The following is a 15314-nucleotide window of genomic DNA, read 5'->3' as shown; positions in this document are numbered from 1 at the left end:
AAAAGTATGAATAAGAACTATTGTAAACTGCTCACACTATGTATATAAGCAATGGAGTAAGATGAATTGACTGGCACCGAGTTAGGAAAGCTATACAGAGGCAGGGAGTGTGGAACATAATTTAATAAAAATAAACCACACACACACACACACACACACACACACACACACACACACTCTCCCAGAAAAGAAATGGAAAAGTTGTCAGGGCGTGGACCAGCACTCCTAATTAGCTGTTCTGTTGTGCCTGATTTCTCTGCCTTCTTGCCCAGCACCTCCCTGGACCGACCATCCGGGGGCGGCGAAGGGGCACTGCGGGGGGGAGGGCGAGGGGACCCCGCAGCGCCGGGACTCCCCCAGCAACCGCCTCTCTCGGTCTCCCGGAGGAGAAGCGGAGGAGGGTCCCCCTGCCCAGGTGGCCACTTCTGCCTCCTTGACCCGCACGTGCTCCCCGAGCCCAGGGAGCGCCGAGGAGGCTCCCGCCAGCGTGGGGAGCAGCCGCCCCCACTGTGTGCACCCTGGCCCCGCCGCCGGGCTCCGAGTGTGAAACTCACAAATCCCAGGGAGCTGCAATCCGAACGCTACCTAGGGAAAATTCAGAGTATCCTTGCCATAAATATCCCGCTCCAAGGCGCCTGACGTCAGAGCGGGGCGGGCGGGCGGCGCGAGGCCGGCCTGGAGGGGAGCGGGCGCTGCTCCGGCCGGCAGAGCGCGGCGGGCGGCGAGCGGCGGGCGCGGACGGGCGCGGACGGGCGCGAGTAAGTGCGGCGGCGGCGGCGCGCTGTGCGGGCGGCGCGGGCCGCGCTCCCTCTGCCTTCCCCTGCCTTCTCCCGGCGCGCGGCGGGGCGGGACGGCGGCAGCCCCGCAGGCTGCTGTTTTGTTCCTCTGAAGTGTCCGCGGGAGCCGCTGGCGCTGGAGTGGGCTCCCGGGGCCTGTGCGTGTGGGTGGGTGTGATTGCGTGTGTTTGCGCGCGTGTGTGTCTGCACTGGCACATCCCGACGCAGGAAATGTCTTTGGAAGACTGAAAAAAAAATTTTTTTTTTTTTTTGTGGCTTTGAAATCTGACTCCTTGTTGTCACAAGTGGACAGACTTAGAAGGTATCCCTTAAACTGACAACTTTTTAGTGGTGGCTTTTCCCGGCGGTTCTGCTTGTGCCTTCACTCGGGCGGGCTGGAGTCTGTGCAAGCCCCAGCTCCCACTTGCAGGCCTGGCCTCTGGCCAGCGGGCCGGGCAGCGGCAGCGGTGAGGTCCTTGTTCTCAGCGGCGCAGCGGGACTTTGGGCCAGGGAAGGAGCATCCCGGGAAAGGGGTCCCGACCGACGCTGGGGCTCTCAGCACCTGCGGCCCGCCGCAGCCCCCTGTCCTGACCTCACCAGGCGTGGGGACCCTGACTCAACCAGGGAAGGAGGGATCTGGCCTGGAGGCAGGTAATTTTGTAAAGTGGAGGAGGAGGAAGTGGAGGTGGAGGTGGCTAGGACGCTGTGGCCCTATGTCCAGCCCTGCCTCGGCAGTAGGACGGGTGTTTCTGCCACATGGCCGAGGTGGGGTCCCGCCAGGTTCTCTGGGAGTGCGCGCGGTGCCCCCAACAAGATGCAAGCTCATAACATAAAGAGACGTGTCTGAGCTGTGGGGTGGAGGAAGGGGGGCGGTGGGGGAGAGGGAGAGAGATTTTTATCAAAATTGAACACAGATTGCTGAGGTCTGGGCTTGATTTAACTCTTCTCTCTCTGCTTTGGCCACTTCTCTGCCGATTCTGTGGTGGATTTGGAAAGTTTCTGAGTGGGGTGGGAAGGAAAATCACACCTTTCCAGGAAAAAGTCCCCATAGGTTTTCCTTGAAGCCTATATGGGAATGAAAGCAAAAATTTTAAGTTTTGTGTTTTTCCCCTTCCAAGTTTTGCTTTTAGTTTCTTGGATTTCTCTGAAAAGCCATCATCCAAAGAAGGGGTTTTGGATTTTCCCTAGGACTCAGAGGGGAAAGTTTGCTCCACTGAGGGTGGGAGGAAAGGGGCTGTAGGGCTGTGTGGGTCTGTCCCTCAACCCTGGATTGCACAGCTCAGGGTACTGCATGTCAATAGCTGGGTCCCACCAACAGAGTGACCACAGCCAGGCAGAATTTTTAGCTTTGCTCTAGCCAGGTCTCTGGTTTTGCATTTTGCAATAGAGCCAACCTCCAGTGTTTGGGTGGGAGGAAGATTACTGGATTCTCCCTATGCCCTAGAAAAAAATGAGAGAATGAGGGGACAGGGAGGAAATCTGGATGTAAAAACAGACTCACAGGAAGTTGAGATTTGAGAAAGATTTTAGAAATTTTACAAATTGACCTCTAGGGAAGTGCCATAAAAGATTGAGCAGGCAGCGATGTCAGAAATAGACTCCTTTAATGACTTCAGGAGTGCGTTGTCGTCTGAAGTGTGATGAAGGAGAAGGAGGTAGTCCTGTGGGCAGTGTAAACAAGGTTACACGTAAGCAGGGGTGGCTGGCTCGCCGGGAGACGCGCACTGAGCGCGTGTTTTCACATACGTGACTGTGTGGTGATGGGCAGCCATGGCCTCAGGCATGGAAGTATAAATGGTGCATTTCTTCATCTGTGCTGGGAACTGCGTCTCACCCCCATTTCTTCCTTTAAGAAAACAACTGTGCTATTATTGTCTTAGCTCCCTGGTAGTTGCACACTCTGGCTCCTAACTCCTGGCTGAGTTTTCCGGACCTTTTCCTCCAGATCCTCGGATGCTGAGGGAATACTTGTGCCCCCATCAGGACAAAAAGAGGAGAGAAAATTCTCCTGGGCATGAGAACTTAGCAAGTCAGGGGCTCAAGAAGGTGGAGACAGTGAGTGCAGGACCAATAATAGGAAGGCCTGGGAGTGATGTTGCTTTTGGTGGCTGTGGAGGAGGTTGAAATGCTACTGCCTTCTGTGAGAATATGTTCTCTCCCCAGTCCTTCTTCCCAACTCCCTGCCTCCAAAGTTTTTGACACAGAACAGGTTAAACTCTCCCTATTACTGAATAGTAGCCCTGGGTGCAGGGGTAAAGGATGAAGACAAAGGGTAAGCACGGGTGGTTGGGAAGGCATAGGGAGGCTGAATGATGAGGAAGTTTCTTCTTTGATTTTAGTGGGGCCAATGGAAGTAGCCAGTTTAAATGTTCTCACTCATTCCCATCATTTAAAAGTAGAAGACTAAATATCCAGGGACAGAGGAGACCATCTGACCAGGATTCCTAGAAATACCCTTGTCCAGCACAGGACTCCTCAAGGAGGGCAGCAGGTGACAGCTGGCCTTTCAGCTCTTTCAACGTGTGGGGTTTCTCTGGAGGGCCAGTGGAATCCTGACCCTTCTGGGATTGCTCTAGGAGACATTTCACAAACCCCAAGCCTGCAATGAATTCCCAGGCACGGATGCTTAGGCTGACACTGAAGCCTTCTCACCGCTGCTTCTATCAGCCTAAGCGTCTGGCCAGCTCTCTGGTCACCTCTGAGATTAGATTAGTTGGAGAGGATGCATTCTCATGCTTTCTTGAAAATGCAAAGGGCGAACACACATGGTAGAAAGAACAACTTGGAAGATGTCCTTGACTTTGATAGCAGATGACCCTCTAGGTCTCTCAGCCAGAGACTCTGTGTCAGGGATACTGTGTCATTCAGCCCTGGACTTCGAAGGCAGCCCGACACAGTGGAAAGAGTGCAGGCTCCAGGGCAGCTCCCCTGAGAGAGAAAGAGAGAACTGTGACCTATATATGAATGAGTAACCTGGGATACATTGCTTATTCCTTCTGAGCTTTGGCTTCCTCATCTGTAAAATGAGGAGAGTGTCTATCTCACCAAGTCATTACAAAAGTAACGTTTGTGCAAAAGGACTAAGAACAGAGCTAGGAATATTATAGACTCCTAACAAATGGAATGTCATCTTTTTATTTTCCAGTTTTCCCACCATCAGGAGCTAGGATGGGAAGACCTCTCCCTAAATCTAGCTACATATTTTCCATGATTGAAGGCCAGTAGTTAGAGTTTCTAGGGCTCAGGTCACTCTTGCTTCCTCCCTCTAGAAAAGGTGACCAGTGAGGATTGTCCATGAGCATGCCTGGTCCATTATCCTGAGGGTAGGGGGGAGGCACCAGGCACTCTGGATGTCTAGCCTAGAAGTCACTCTTTTGCTTGTGCTCTCTGGGGAGGGGGAAGGGCAGGGAGCAGGTAGTGTATGTATGGTGGGCTAGGAGGGTCAAGAACCAACTGGATCTTGAAGGACAAGCCTGAGGTCAGAGGTTGGTTAGGCAGCTTCTTTTTGTCCCTGCTGCTCAGGTCAGAGTCATGGAGAATGTGTGGGTTGTGAGGAATGGAAGCTTTAGCCATCGTAAACATCTCCAGGGGGTACGAGGTAGGAGGCTGCCCGCTGAACCCCGGTCGATATGTTCTCCGGGAAGTGGCTGCTCTAAAGGAAAGAAGGAGCATCTGATGCTGGCGGGAGCAGCTGCAGGTCCTCTTGGCCCGTCCCAGAGGTTCTAAGTTATCCTTCAAGTTGACATTTAAGACTTTGAAGATCATATTTGTTTTTGTTTTGTCCAAGCTCGCTCTTTAACCATGGCCTGGGATGACTTTTAAGCTTTTAAGAGGCTCAGCCAGTGGCCAACTTCTCTTGAGATGGCCCAGATTGGGGGTCAGAGAATTCCTCCCTCCTGGCAGCATCTATTTCTCTAACTCTCTCCTCACATTTTTTGGTTTGTTTGTTTTTTTGTTTCATTATGAGGTTCTAAAACTGTACAGCCAAGAGGCAGCAGAGGGAGGAAGTGCCTTTTCTCTGAGCCTGATTCACTATGCTAGTGCTGCCCAAGGCTTATCAGACTATGGTCAGCAGCACGTGCTGTGGGTTTCTTTCTGAGTTCCCCCTCAAGAAAACCCTGAGAAACATGGACTGGGGCAGTTCGATGTTTCTTTAAATCCTGGCCAAAGAGGAGTGGAATTATTGTAGGATGCCCATGCTTCCATGGAAAGAGCTTTAGAATCAAGTAGACTGAGATTCGAGTTTTGGCAACAGCAGGTCACAAGGTTCTCAGCCTCTCTGAGTCCTCTTCATCTGCCAACCGAGGACAGTAACTAATCTCACATCTCAGGGTTGTTGTGAAAATGAGACGAAATGACATATGGGAAGGACCCAGAAAACAGCGCAGTGCTTAGCAAAGTATTAATGCCTTTGCCCTCTCCAGTTCTACGTCACGCAAGTACATAGGTTTGGACATGTGTCCGCAAGTCAAAGTAAATAAGCCACTTATTTGAGGCTTGACAGTTGTGCTCAAAGGTCAGATATTTCAGCCTGGAGGTGGAGACACTTCATGCAAAAGCAGGGCACAGAACAGTGGTCCTTACGCCAAGCCCACGGCAGCCACACGAAACCCTCTACTGGAAGAAAGGAAAGGCCACCAGCTCACTCACCCACGAACTTGGGTTATTAATGCGCTCCCTCTCTATAGAGCTTGTTTTAAAAAATCCCAAACACTGTCTTGGGTCAGAAACTAAGGATAGGAATCACTGAGGTAGTACCTAACATTAACACCTAAGAATAATGGCACAATGATGACAGTACCTTACATTTGAATATCACAACAATCCCCTTTGAATGTCACAACAATCATATGAGGTTGGTATTGACTACATTTTACAGGCCAAGCTCTGAAGGCTTAAAAGACCCATCCTATTTCACATAGCAAGTAAGCGGAAGAAACAGAAAGCAAACAGCTATCCAAGTGCTGGGTCTCAACCCCGGCTGCATGTCAGAACCACATGAAGATCTCACAAAAGTATCACAACCTGGGCCCACTTCAAACCAATTAAATTAGAATCTCTGGGAGATGGAGCCCAGGCGTTGAGAGGTCTAAAGCTCCCCAGGTGATCTGAAGTCTAAGTTGAGCACCGCTGGTCTAAGAGAGGAGTGAAAAGCACTATAGTTAGGACCCAGGGTACCAGGCATGGGCAAAACAAACAGCCATGACTTTGCTAGAATTTAAGCCTCATGAGGGTGGGGGGTTTGCGTAGTTTTCGCTGTATCCCCAGATCCTAGAACTGTGCCAGGCACAAAGTAGATGCTCAATAAACACTGGCTAAATGAATGAACACACTACTGTAGATTAAGAGTTGGCAGTTTCGACAGCCAAATCCAGGCTGTCACCTTATTTTATAAAGTTTTTACTGGAACACAGCCACACCCATCATTTATGTATTGTCTATGGCTGCTTTCATGCTACAATGGCACAGTTGAGTAGGTATGACAGAGACCGTATGGGCTACAAAGCTAAAAGTTTTACGATCTGGCCCTTTATACAGAAGCTTTCCTGGCTCCCACTTTAGATTTCCGACACGCACCCAGAGAGTGTGGTAGCTTAGGGAAGGTCATACAGCATGGTCTTCAAGAATGCAGGTTCTAGAACCAGACAAACCTGTGTATGATTCCTGGACCACTTACCTATTGTGAGATCTCGCAAATTATTTCACCTCTCTGATTATCGGCTTTCTCATCTGAAAAGTGGGGATAATAATAAAATAATATAACACCTCCCTCGGGATGGTCGTGAGGGTCGTCAGCCCTTGACTGACAGTAAGCGGTCAGCAAACACTAGCTACTGCTGTGGTGGCTGTGCTAGTTACTGGCAATTGGCCACACAGAGGGAAAGCTAACCAGGCTAAAGTCAAGACCTAAATCCAGTATCATGAGACAGAGCAAGAGGTGTGGCAGGAAAGAAGAAGCAGTCAGTAAGCCGGTGTGATGAAGAAAGACTACTGTGAGATTTCTGAGATAAAGGGTGTCCTTTTAAGACAACACAGGTGGGGCCCCAGGATGTGTGAGTGCCGTGCTCCTGTGTGGCCAGTTGCTGAGCCAACTGCCAATCCCCACCATTGCTCGAGGGCTAAGTTCCGTTTTATTGCAGTAGTCTCAAGAACATCCCACCTCTGTACCCATGTTGGTAGTTCTCTCTACCTACCTGGAAGACCTTTCTCCCATCCTTACCTTCCTGGTCTACTCGTCCTCCATGGCCGACTCAGGTGTCCCCTTTGCAAGGCTCCCTACAGCTCCCTTGTCCTCCTCACTCCCAGGAGCCCCGCACACAGCTCTGTCATAACATCTGCATTAGAGTCAAGGAAGGACTAAGTCTCCTTCATGTAAAAGTCTCCTTCTACATGCTTGCAGCTCATGAAAATCAAATTCTCTTGTAGAATCCACACCTGCTAGCAAACAGTGTCACTTAGACCCTTGATCCAATGCAATCAGATCTGAGTTAACCCTTGAGGCATGAATAGGCCTTGCCTAGGTGCTGATGGGATTGCAAGAGCAAGTGGCCATAACCAACCAGATGGGTAAGGGCTACCCAGTTAATAGACAGTGTGGATGCTTTGTGTCCTCATCCCGCCATTCTGTGGTGGCTCCTACCCTCTAGAACACTTCTTCTATGGGGTAGCCAGGGACAGGGATGGATGGAAGAAACTTAAAACAAACTCCCTGATTTCTCATCAGCAGATGTGGTGAAAAGTTGGGTTTTGGCTTCTCTGAGCTTTTCATGTATGTGTGCCAAGATAATTGGCTTGGTATGATCAGCTTTCGTTAGCACCGTAATAGAAGCTTGGTCACAAATAATACCACACAGTAGATAATTCACAGCTTTGTTATTTGACTACAGAATGTATGGCAAGATTTTAGTGGCAGATTTATTTTGGCGGTAGATGAGTATTTTGTGTGGAATAATGTTAAAATGAAGTTCTGTTCAAATGGTTGGAGAGGGCAGAGAAAACTCTTCACCTTAAATTATATGTTTATTTTGATCATCCCTAAATGAACAGTTCGGAAAGGAAGGAGGAGGGGGAATGAAATAGTATTTTCATACGGGCGCCCACTACGCACATGGCGCTAGGCAGGCCATTTTAAAAATGTGTTCTCTACTTGATTTCTTCATATTATGAAAGTAATTCTTCCTTGATTAAGCAAGCAAATCAGTATCATGCAGGATACACAAAGACAAATAGAAAACTAATTATGTATCTACCCCCCACACACACCCTGGTAATTCATGTTACTGGCTTAGTAATATTTCCTTTTTTAACTTTTCATTCATTCATACAAATACCTACAGGTGTGCATGCAAGTATGGAGGAGTCTTGCTTGTTTTTCACTGAAATTGAATCTTCCTGTGTGTGTTACTCTGCAGCATACTTTTCTTCCCCTTGACCATAAGTCAAGGTCACCCCTACACTGGATCTAACTTATTTTTATTTTTTCTGATTTCTTTATGCCTAGATATACACACAGCTGTACAGATTTGAGGTCATGTCATTCTTGCTGGGGCATTCACTTTTTTCATCAGCCAGTTATTAAATATGGTACCATCCAGGGTGATCACTAATTTGGGTCCATGAATCTGCCAGTTCAAGAATCATCCATCACCCAGGAAAGCTTTGGTTTGGCAGTTTGGCACTCAGGCTGAGTGGGTGACATACACAGCCTGGTGACCACCCTGGGGTGTGACTACATGGTATGTGTGGCCCCGTTTTGCCCCCTGGCCGCCTTCTTGCTCATCAGAGTTGGCCTTGCCCCCTTGGATCTCCTTGTTCCTGAACATGCAGGAATGCAGCAGGCTGATGACTTGGAGCGGAGAATGGTCCTGGTGGAGCAATCGGGCAGTGTACTATAATGGCCAAGCACGTGGACTCTACGGTCAGATTGTCTGGTTGGATCTGAGCCCCTGTGTAGTGGACACTGGTCTGGGCCCCCTGACCACCATGCTGGACTGAGTCCCCAGCTGCAGGGGCTGCTGCCCATGGTCAGCCCTGCTTGGAATGACCTTGGCTGAAGAGACTTGCCTTGCCTGTCACTCCTGCCCATGCCCCTTCGTGGGTTTCCCTGTAACCCAGTGACTGGGGGACTATGAAGGCCTGGCCCCTCTTCCCCAAAGTGGGACCGTTTTAGAGGACATCCTGGCTCCAGGGCTCCTCATGGGGTTGGCTGGGGCTCAGCTGAAGCTGCACCACAGCTCCCTCCCCCCCTTCCCCACAGCCCCGGCTGTGGTTGCGAGAGCCCCTCCTAACAAGCCGCCTGCCCACCCTGCTCCATCTCAGAGTCCGCCTGCAGGAAACCCTACCTGCCTTGCTCTGCAGTAACTTGCCCAACAAGTTATGAGCCTCGTCTGTGCTTCAGTTTTCTTATCTGCGAAATGGAGATAACATTCCTTTCCTCCTAGGGTCATTGAGACAGTTAAATCGGCACACTGCCTGGTGCAACTGCACAAGTTTTAACTATTTTATATGAAATCATTTTGGAGGAGTCCATGATTGTCTAGGTCATTGTTGGTAGCTATGTCAGAATATGAAAGCACATTTTTTCCCCTTTGCTTTATTTTGTGTGCTTTCTAGGCGACACCCAACTGATTTCTCTACAGATAGAGTTGTGTCATAACTGGGCAGACTGAGCAAATGTCTTGATTTTTATTGCCAAATTTGCATTTGTCCCTCCCCGCCCATGCTACTCTGAGGGATATAGGTGTAGCTGGGTAGAAGCGTAATCAGATGGCTCTGTGGCCGTCCTGCCTGGAGACAGGGGGCTCCACGAGGTGACCTTTGGGAGTTCCTCTCTGCCTTACCTGTGCTTCTGCAAGATAAAGGCGGTCTCAGGGGACGCCGCTGGCCCACTGGGAGCCACCTCCCTGCCTGCCTAGGTATTCACGTCGTGGCTGCATGGGGCTCTGCCAAACCTGATTCCTCCTGTGGTGCTTGTTTCTTGTTCTTCGTCCTAAGCACAGGCCGCTCAGGTCACCTCCGCCTGTTGTCCTGCCCAAACGCTGCAGCAAAGCATGCCTAGTGATGAGTCCAGTGACGGCTCCAGGGTCCGGACTCCCAGCTCAGCGTCTGACCACACTCCCGGGGGTCAGGGGTCAGTGTCAACAACTCCCAGATACCACAGCCCCCCCTCCCCCCCGCCAGGTTCCCTAGCCCAGGGCAGGGAGGGGAGAAGGTGAGTCCAGGTCGGTGGGGAGGTGCGTCAATATGTCCACAGTGCCAGAGGCAGCTTTGAAGTTACATGGAAACAAATGCAGAGCTTTGTGGACTGTGGGCCGTGGAAGGATCAAGCCATTTTAACTCTGTGTTTCTTTTTATGGTAAATCCCCATCCGTGTGTTGATCAGTCTGTTCCCCACCGTGAGGCATTGTCATGCCTGGCAGCTGCCCAGAGACAGAGGTAGGAACTGCTCTGCCCTTCCAGGACACGAAGTCTGTAATTTACCATCACCTTTGCCCTGAACGGAGGACATGTGACCGACGTCCATGGCTCTGTAAATGGAAGCCGAGGCTGACAGCTGATAGACAGACCACGTGTCTCAGCTGTGGGAAGCCAGGTAAAGTTGTTTTTCAGAGCTCAGGCCTTGGATTCAGCTGGCCGAGGTCCAGATTCCGGCTCCGCTTCCTGCTGGCTGTGTGACCTTGCACGAGTTACTTCATCTCTCTGTGCCTTACTCTCCTCATCTGTAAAATGGATTCTTATGAAGAATTATTTGGTTACAAAAAAGAGGGGGAAAGTAAAGAAGGAATAAAAGGCACTCGAAACCATGCCTGGCACATAGTGAGTTCTAAGAAATGTTATCGAGGATGAAGAAGGTGATGAAGATGATGGAGAACAGGGACAAGTCTCATTAGCTCTGTTTCCCCGGCATCTGGCACGGAGCTGGGGCTCAACAAACATAAACTAAACAATGTATCCCACTGCCTTTTGCTAACTGTCTGTTGCCTGCTTACTCTACTCAACTCTCTCCCAAATAAATATATTTACCATTTAAAACTTTTCTTTTAATTTTACTGAAGTCCAACATAATTCATAAAACTAGACAGTTTATACAGCTAAATGGATTTTCTCAAACTGAATGCACCCGTATCCAGAAACAGAGCACTTCAAGCCCCCTCCCCCCACCAACCCCCCTCCCCAAAACCTCCTCTTGTCCCCTTCCGGTTTCTACCCGCCCGTCATCCATCTAATACCATAGATTAGTTTTGCCTTCTCTTGAACATCACGTGAATGGATTCATACAGTGGGCGCTCATTTGTGTCTGGCTTTTGCTCATATTATGTTGCTGTGTACGTAGCTCATTCATTCTCATCGGTGCATAGTATTCCATTATGTGACTATAACACACTTTATCCATTCTTCTGTGGATGGGCATTTGGGTGGTTTCCCAGTTTGGAGCTGTTGTGAATAGGCTTGCTGTGAACGTTTGTGCGCTCTTGGGTGAACACATGAATGCATTTCTGTTGGTACGTTCCTGGGAGCAGGATTGTTGGATCATCAGGAATGCACATGTTCAGCGTTAGGGTGTGTGGCCAAAGTCTTATGAAAGGGTTGTGCCATGCTTTGCATATTCTTGAAGGATGAAGAAGCAGTTCCAGCTCGGTAGTGCAGAGGCTTGAGGCCGGGTCGTGTTCGGGGGTTCCTGAGACGTTAACATCCTCTGTCTCCTTTCCGAGAGTTCACGAGTTCTAGAAAGTCTGCTGGCGGGGGCGGGGCAGGCCTCTACGCCAGGCACTGCACAAGGTGTTTTCCCCTATACCACGTCACCAAATCCTCACCGCAATCCCATGAGATGGGTATCATCGCCCCTTCTCTACAGATGGGGAGATTGAGGCTCACAGGACGAAACTTGAATGACTTGCCTAAGAGCAGATAGGCAGACACTGTCAGGGTCAAGATGTAAAACAGGGAATCTGAAACTCATACATTTTGGGCCATGGTGACTCATTTTGGCTTCAGTGCTAACACTGGGGGGGAGGGAAATAGCTGTGGAGTTGGGGGCTGTCCCCCTAGAACCTGCGGGGGCTGTGAGGAGAAGCCCTATAAAAAGGAGCAGACACAGGCAACTCGGTGACCTTGGGAAGCCAGATCGTTTTCCTGCCCAGGGGCTGTTGGAGAGTCATGAATTTCCTGGAAGGCAGAGGCGACCATATAATTTGCTGTCTAAACCAGGACTCTCAAGAGTGAAAGGGACATTAACTGGATGGGATACTGGGGGAGACAGGCATAACCTGAAACTGTCCCGTGTGAGCGGGGACGTCTGTGCACCCTCTGGACGTCTGGGTGGGCATCGCTGTCCTGGGCGGTGGAGCCGTATGTTTTTTAAAACTCTTGCAGAACACTGTCTGTCTGGAGTTTGCCCTGATGTGGTGTAAGTCCCAGTCTCTGTGCGTGGTAAGGCAGGGCCTAGCTTTTTTCTTCCCCTTTCCACAGCATTTCCTGCTCAAAGGAGGCTCTGGCAAGGTGAGCTCCCTTTGACAGATTCAGTTATTATCGAGAGTCCTCTGTCGACAGACTGGAAGCACCAAGAAGGCTAGGACTGTGCCTTAGTCACTGCGGTATCTGCAGCACCTAGCCTGGTAGCAGACACAGAGTTAGCACTCAGGGAATACTTGATGACTGCCTATATCATTGATCCACGTGTTTGTTCATTCACTTATTCATTCATTCATAGTTCATAGAACAAGAGCTTAATTGAGATTCTTTCCTATTTTTCGGAGCTGATGGCTATTCCACTGGTCCAAAAAGGGAGGTCAATTGTGTGTGTGCATGTGTGTGCGTGTGTGCATGTGTGTATGCATGTGTGCATCTGTGCATGTGTGTGCGTGTGTGCATGTGTGTGCATGTGTGGACGTGTGTGCATGTGTGGACGTGTGTGCATGTGTGTGCATGTGTGCATGTGTGCGTGTGTGTATGTGTGCACGTGTGTGTGCACATTTGCGTGTATGTGTGCATACACGCACCCAAAGGACAAAGAGTAAAAGGGATCAACTTAATTAGTACCAAAGATGTGGTATCCTGGGATTTGGTATCAGGATCAAGGTTTGGATTCCAGCCTTCCACTAATTAGCTGAACTGCCTTAGATAAGCTTTTGAGCCTGTCTGAGCCTTGGTTTTAGCCATGCGTGAAATGGAAATGACAGTAATACCAGGGGTGCAGGGTGGAGGTGAGTCTGAATGATGTAAGGTATATGAAAAATGCTGTATAATTCTTGGGTTAATGGTTGTGGCCATTCAACAAACATTTGCGAAGCTGCCGGGTGTAGGGTGCTGTGTGCTGAGTCGGGTCCTGTGGGTGAATCCCGGGGAGCAAAATTCCCTCCCGGCTCCTGGGCTCAGGTCTCTGCAAGTGAGGCCACAGTGTATGTGGGCAAACCCATGTGGCTGGAACTTTCATTAACAAATAAAGGAGTCAGCAAATTCTTCAGGCCTTAGGATTTGATGTGGGTGTCAGAGATAAGGATGCTAGGGACAATTAATTTCTTATTAAGCCCTCGGCTGCATTTTCACTAGAACATCAGCAAGAAGGGTTTAAAGGGTTCTGTGTGTCCAGCAGTAGCCTTGGTACAGCACAGTGCTTTCTAGTGCAGATTCTGAGAGTCACACTAGTGGGTCCACATTCAGATTCCACTGCTTACTAGATGTGTTGCCTTGGAAACCGAGCCTCAGTTTCCTCATTCATAAAAATGATGATGGTAATAATACCTACTCCCAAATGAGGGTCAAATTAATATGTGTAAAGCACTCAGCACAGTGCCTGGAACGTAGTATGAATGACATAAATCTTTATTGGTATTATCATTGCCAGATAGTTGTCTTTCAGCTGGATGCCAGGCTCTATGTGGTGCTGGTGTAGTAAGTAGGTAAAGGAGGAAGGGTCATTTTGAGATGGGGGAGGTCAGGGAAGGCTTCATTAAAAAGAGGTGTCCTAAGGTATTTTTAGATGTCTTCTACATCCTGAGCAAGAAGGGCTTGTTTATTTCCATCATTCCTCTCTTCGTAAAGCTTAGAGAAGAAGATTCAAGTCAGTATGGAAAAAATTCCTTCCCTTAAGGAATAGAAATCAAACGCCTCCTGAAACTTTGACGTTGAATAACATGCCGTCCCTGCCCTCACGTAGTTCCAAAGTGGCACATCCATTTTGCCGCCATCCTTGTGCCAGGGACGTGGAATAAATAGATGAGTCCTCCAGGCACTCAGCAGTGTCATGGGGGAAGGACCTAGAATTGAAGAATGCTATTCCCTCTGATTAATGCTATGAGAGGGAGACGCTTAGAGTTGAGGGATTTAGATTCCACTTAAGAGTGTTTGGGAGAATGAGGAGGCTGTGGAGTCTTCTTCCAGGTTTCTGTTATCAGAGGAGCAATTTCATCTGTTGAGATGGCAAATATATGGTGCTCGTTACAGCAGGAAGATGGACAAATTGTCCCCGAGGTTCCTTCAGTTCACTGGCGATGTCCACATAGTGTGTGCCTCGCAGGTGAAGGGCATAATGAAAACATTCTGAACTGTTCCTAGTCAATGTCAACAAGGCCTAAAAAATGCATTCCCCACATTGCCCACGGATTGCTGGAATTTCTGCCTCCTGTGCTTCTTCTCTAACATTATGACTCATTTAAAAAATCCCGATCTCGAAGCCAGTCTGCAAAAAGGAAGTCCTCCATCTGCCTCCATTCACAGCTCTTCTTCCCTCTCCAAGTTTTCCAATGAAGAATTAAAAGAAAAATTATTTTCATTTATCAAAGCATGCAAATGTCATTCTAACATTAAAATGATGCTATAGAATCATAAACATGAAAAGATGCCCAACCTTGCTTGGAATCAGGAAAACACATCAATTAAAATCACAAGGAGCCTCTATTTCACACTCATCAGACTGACCAAAAAAAAAAAAAATTCGTACTCATCATATTGGATGTAGAGCCAAAGATAACTCCTATTCACTAAGGGTGAAATTAAATTGATATAAACACTTCAAAAGGCAATTTGGTGCTATCAAGTAAAATTGAAGATGCACTTAGCCTATTGCCCAGCAATTTCACTCCTAGGTAAGTCTACAAACTCTAACACATATGAAATGGAAATATGTCCAGGAATATTCATTACAGCATGGTTTTAAAGAGCTAAGAAGTAATCCAATGGCTTTCACCAACCACAATACTTGTTAAATAATTTGATATGTACATACAATGGAATACTATGGCGTACAGCAAAAACAAAACAAAACAAAACAAAAAAACAAAGGGGCTAGAAAGACATTATTAAAAATAGGTACTAGTGAGGTATAATCTCAGAAACGATATTAAGTGGAAAAAGGCAGTTGCAGAAGGATGCCATTGATATTGTTTGAAATCATGCAAAATAATGCTCTCTTTTATTTACAAATATTCACATGTGGAATTAAAGCATAAAAGCATGTGTGGGAGCAGCTATGAAATTCAGAGAAGTGACTCCTTCTGGGAAAGGCAGTAAGGAAGAAAGACTAGGGAGGGTACACAGGGC

The 15314-nt window shown here is 48.6% G+C and overlaps 1 protein-coding gene across 2 annotated transcripts in view; it reads left to right on the top strand.

Moving 5' to 3' along the window:
* Positions 1-645: 645 nt before the first annotated feature.
* DAAM2 (dishevelled associated activator of morphogenesis 2) overlaps positions 646-15314 on the top strand; it is a 104944-nt gene continuing 90275 nt past the window's right edge. Inside the window, exon 1 of one of the 2 annotated variants that reach the window (XM_076003380.1) lies at positions 646-758. The gene's annotated coding sequence lies outside the window, so the exon portion shown is untranslated. The other variant, XM_076003381.1, reaches the window with a different exon arrangement.

This window comes from Microcebus murinus, chromosome 5 (assembly GCF_040939455.1).
Source record: "Microcebus murinus isolate Inina chromosome 5, M.murinus_Inina_mat1.0, whole genome shotgun sequence".
Lineage (NCBI taxonomy): Eukaryota > Metazoa > Chordata > Mammalia > Primates > Cheirogaleidae > Microcebus > Microcebus murinus.
Note: the sequence above shows the minus strand (reverse complement) of the source record. Positions and strands in the feature narration are given on the sequence as shown.